The sequence below is a fragment of the Pinus tabuliformis genome, chromosome 8, assembly GCF_031772625.1.
Source record: "Pinus tabuliformis cultivar Carrire ecotype Pingquan chromosome 8, CPIR1, whole genome shotgun sequence".
In the NCBI taxonomy this organism is placed as follows: Eukaryota; Viridiplantae; Streptophyta; class Pinopsida; order Pinales; family Pinaceae; genus Pinus; species Pinus tabuliformis.
Window position 1 is genome coordinate 1,445,116,092 of NC_142294.1, and position 5,353 is coordinate 1,445,121,444.

General features: G+C 37.6%; 1 long non-coding RNA gene across 3 annotated transcripts; it reads left to right on the top strand.

The window, feature by feature from the left end:
* Nucleotides 1-384: 384 nt before the first annotated feature.
* On the top strand, nt 385-4,365 carry LOC149241138 (uncharacterized). Of its 3 annotated transcripts, XR_016245585.1 has the most exons (6): nt 386-739; nt 2,270-2,562; nt 2,675-2,954; nt 3,084-3,518; nt 3,621-3,932; nt 4,135-4,365. It is a non-coding gene; the product is annotated as an uncharacterized LOC149241138 (long non-coding RNA). The 3 variants fall into 3 exon arrangements; XR_016245583.1 differs by having other exon boundaries at nt 385-739; nt 2,675-3,518; XR_016245584.1 differs by lacking the exon at nt 3,084-3,518 and having other exon boundaries at nt 398-739.
* The last annotated feature ends 988 nt before the right edge of the window (nt 4,366-5,353 follow it).

A 5,353-nucleotide genomic window follows, 5' to 3' on the forward strand; every position in this document is an offset into this window, starting at 1 on the left:
ACTGGTGGTAAACTATGGAACTGTGAAGACTTTATTCACTATGTTCTATATTTTTACATTAGGTTTCAAGGGCTCGCAAATTAGACTTTTGAAGATTTTGGGGCTACATAAACACGAGACTAAAGAACTGAAGCTTCTCTAAAACTAACAGAAACACAGGTCCACATTTAAGCTTTTGTAACAATATATGTGCTTTCTCTTCCGGTAAAGACTAAAAAATATAAATGAATATTGTCATTTGATGCAATTATTTTTGAAAATAGAAATGAATTATTGTTATATCTTGCCATGTGTAGGATGAGGATTTGTTATTTTAGCAGCCAATGCTTTGTCCAAACTTTTATTGCTTGGAGGCTTGGGGCCTTGGTTCCTTGGACTGTAAATGTTCCATTGCATGCAGATCAGGCAGGAGATCAAAGACGGATACTACCTACCTCACCTCTTGCCATCATTGGTCACCCTCCACATACACCATTGCTATCTTTAGCCCTATCCATTTATCATACTCATTGTGCCTTTGTATCTCTGGATTCATTGAAGCAGCAGAAAGGGCAACCTGACAAGCGAATTGAAACATGTTAAATGTATGACCTCTTCCGTTTCGGAGCTGATCTAACTATACTAGGGAATCTAAGCCCCAGGTTTGCCTCAATTTTGTATGGCAGCAAGCATTTGTGACTCTTATTTTGGTTGCTAAGCTTTGTACATTTCAGAAGTTATATTTATCCATGATACCAAGGTTTGTGCTAAGCTATCCCACTTGTTTATTTTTTTACCATTGTTAGTTTAATTGCTTTCATATATTTATGTTTCTAAGTTTTCACTTATTCATTGTGCACAGGCTGTCAACAACTTGACGGAAATGGAGTTGCAGAGAGTTGTGCTAGGGAAGCATGGAAACTTTGACAAAATCGAGACCTGTAAGAAAACAACAGTCAATGATTTTCTACAATCAATGAGGCAAAGTAAGATAAGTGGTAGGAACGAGTTGGGATGGTGCAGTAAAACGACCACTGCAAGGCCATGACCGAGGTTGTGCTTCAAGAAGGAAGAAAGAAAATTTGCAGTGAACATGAAATACATAGATTGGATGCTAAATACACAAAAGTTTCTGTTAGCATATCTACATACAAAGGTAGTAATTACAGACCTATTTTTGTATGGTGACATTTTTTATTTGTTTATGGTTAGTTTAATTCTTTTCATATATTTATTTTTTCCAAGTTTGTGCTTGTTCATTGCGCACAGTTTGTCGCTATTAGGCAATTTGATTGGAATAGAGGGCAAGGAAACAGAGAATTGTGCCACAACATCATGGAAGTGCATGGGAACTTTGACAAACTCAAGACTTGAAAATGACAATCAATTATGCAAATTAAGATAAGTGGTAGGAAGAAGAGTTGGGACTGTGCAGTAAACCGTCGCTGCAAGCCCTCTGCAAATTAGACTTTTGAAGAGGGCCACAGAAACATGAGACTAAAGCCCTGAAGGCTGAAGCTTCTCTGAAACTAAGAGAAGCACAAGCACAGGTCCACATTTAAGCTTTTGGGAACAATATATGTGTTTTCTCTTCCTGTAAAGACTAAAAAATATAAAGGAATATTGTCATTTGATGCAATTATTTTTTAAAATAGAAATGAATTATTGTTATATCTTGCCATGTGTAGGATAAGGATTGGTTCTTGTAGCAACCAATGCTTTGTCCAAACTTTTATTGCTTGGAGGCTTGGGGCCTTGGTTCCTTGGACCGTAAATGTTCCACTGCATGCAGATCGGGCAGGAGATCAAAGACAGGGATGCTAAGTACCTCACCTCTCACCATCATTGGTCACCCTCCCCATATACCATTTCTATCTTTAGCCCTGTCCATTTATCATACTCATTGTGCCTTTGTATCTCTGGATTCATTGAAGCAGCAATAAAGGGCAACCTGACAAGCGAATTGAAACATGTTAAATGTATGACCTCTTCCGTTTCGGCGCTGATCTAACTATACTAGGGAATCTAAGCCCCACGTTTTGCCTCAATTTTGTATGGCAGCAAGCATTTGTGACTCTTATTTTGGTTGCTAAGCTTTGTACATTTCAGAAGTTATATTTATCCATGATATACCAAGGTTTGTGCTAAGATATCCCACTTGCTTATTTTTTTACCATTGTTAGTTTAATTGCTTTCATATATTTATTGTTCTAAGTTTTCACTTATATTGTTAGTTTAATTGCTTTCATATATTTATGTTTCTAAGTTTTCACTTATTCATTGTGCACAGGCTGTCAACAACTTGACGGGAATGGAGTTGCAGAGAGTTGTGCCAGGGCAGCATGGAAACTTTGACAAAATGGAGACCTGTAGAAAAACAACAGTCAATGATTTTCTACAATCAACGAGGCAAAGTAAGATAAGTGGTAGGAACAAGAGTCGGGATGGTGCAGTAAAACGACCACTGCAAGGCCATGAGCGAGGTTGTGCCTCAAGAAGGAAGAAATAAATTTGCAGTGAACATGAAATACATAGATTGGATGCTAAATACACAAGTTTCTGTTAGCATATCTACATTCAAAGGTAGTAATTACAGACCTATTTTTGTATGGTGACATTTTTTATTTGTTTATGGTTAGTTTAATTCTTTTCATATATTTATTTTTCCAAGTTTGTGCTTGTTCATTGCGCAAAGTTTGTCGCTATTAGGCAATTTGATTGGAATATAGGGCAAGGAAACAGAGAATTGTGCCAGAACATCATGGAAATGCATGGGAACTTTGACAAACTCAAGACTTGAAAATGACAATCAATGATGCAAATTAAGATGAGTGGTAGGAAGAAGAGTTGGGACTGTGCAGTAAACCGTCACTGCAAGTCCTCGCAAATTAGACTTTTGAAGAGGGCCATGGAAACATGAGACTAAAGCCCTGAAGGCTGAAGCTTCTCTAAAACTAACAGAAGCACAAGCAAAGGTCAACATTTAAGCTTTTGGAACAATATATGTGCTTTATGTTCCTGTTAAGATATAAAAATATATTGTCATTTGTTGCAATTATTTTTGAAAAGAGAAATGAATTATTGTTATATCTTGCCATGTGTAGGACCAGGCTTTGTTCTTGTCCTAACCAATGCTTTGTCCAAACTTTAATTGCTTTGGAGGCTTTGGGCCTTAGTTCCTTATATCTTGTTCCTTTGACCGTAAATGTTCCACTGCCTGCATGTCAGGCAGGAGATCAAAGACAGGGATACTACCTACTTCACCTCTCCCCATCATTGGTCACCCTCCCCATATACCATTGCTATCTTTAGCCCCGTCTATTGGTCATACTCACTCTACCTTTGTATTTCTGGATTCATTGAATCGATACTAAAGGGCAACCTGACAAGCAAATTGAACCATGTTGAACGTATGACCTCTTCAATTTCGGGCTGATCTAACTATATCGGGGATTCTAAGCCCCCAAGTTTGCCTCAATTTTGTGTGTGGTTGCTAAGCTTTGTACTTTTCAGAAGTTATATTTATCCATGATACTAAGGTTTGTGGTAAGCTATCCCACTTTTTTATATTTTTACCCTTGTTAGTTTAATTGCTTTTATATATTTATGTTTGTAAATTTGTGCGTATTCATTGTGTACAGGCTGTCAACAACTTGACGGGAATGGAGTTGCAGAGAGTTGTACCAGGGCAGCGTGGAAACTTTGGAAACTTTGACAAACTCGATACCTGTAGAGAAAAAAAAAACAATGATGCAAACTAAGATAAGTGGTGGGAAGAGGAGTTAGGATGGTGCAGTAAAACCATCACTGGACATGATCAAGGTTGATCCTCAAGAAAGAAGAAAGAAAATTTGCAGTGAACTTGAAATACACATGCTAAAAGGGCTGAGAGGAAAAAATGGATTGGATGCTAAATACAAATAAAGCTTTTGCTAGCATATCTCCATTCAAAGGTAGTAATTACAAACCTATTTTTCTATGGTGACATTTTTTATTTGTTTAGGATTTTTTGGTTGGCTGACCCTCGAGGATTTGAACATTGTTTACATAATACTTCTATGGCGATAGGCAATTGATCTGACCTATTGTTTATGGTTAGTTTAGTTCTTTTCATATATTTATTTTTCCAAGTTTGTGCTTATTCATTATGCACAGGCTGTCGCTATTAAGCAACTTGATGGGAATGGAGGGCAAGGAAACACAGAGAATTGTTCCAGAGCAGCATGGAAATGGATTGGAACTTTGACAAACTCAAGACTTGTAGAAAAACAACAATCAATGATGGGAATGGAGGGCAAGGGAACACAGAGAATTGTTCCAAAGCAGCATGGGAATGGATGGGAACTTTGACAGACTCAAGACTTGTAGTAAAACAACTATCAATGATGCAAATTAAGATAAGTGGTAGGAAGAGGAGTTGGGACGGTGCAGTAAACTGTCACTGCAAGGCCATGATCAAGGTCGAGCCTCAAGAAAGAAAATTTGCTCTGAAGCATGAAATACACCGATAGACTGACTAAAAGTGTTGGGAGGAAAAGTCTCTGTTATCTTATTATCTCCATTCAAAAGTAATACTTGGTAAATGTTGTCTGCCACAATAGTCCAAAACACTAATATAGGCGTGAATTAAGCAAAGGAGCTTTAAAAAGATGGCATAGATGTCTTTTTGGGTTGTTCTTAGAAATCGAAGGACATCATAGTACAGGGTTATCATCAATCACAAACTCTGGGGATTCTCAGTCTTCACATCCCTCATTCAGTTCTAGTGGCATCATCATATTCAGGTCTAATGATTCAACTTAAGTCAGAAATCGAAGGACATCAGGTCTAATGATTCAACTTAAGTCAGAAATCGAAGGACATCATAGCAATGTTTTTTGGGCTGTTCCTATCAAATCAGATTTGCAAGCCCACGTCATTGCAAGCCCACTTCAGAAATTGAAGGACATCATAGCAGAATGTTTTTTGGGCTGTTCCTATCAAATCAAGTCTAATGATTTAACTTAAGTCAGAAATTGAAGGACATCATAGCAAGATGTTTTTTGGGCTGTTCCTATCAAATCAGATTTGCAAGCCCACGTCATTGCAAGCCCACTTCAGAAATTGAAGGACATAGCAGAAGTTTATCATCAATCACAAACAAACTCTGAGGATCCTCATCGTCTTCCCATCTCTCATTCGGTTCTAGTGGCATCATCATATTCAAGTCTAACAATTCTTGGATCCAATGTTTAGCCTGTAAATACAATATTGCCCCCCAATAGACTGGTTTTCTTTCCCAATTAGTTTTTATGTTGGACAGCAATTTGGATATTGTAAATTGCACCATAAACCACATATTTATTTTGGGCCCAGCACTGTGTGCCCTTTGTGC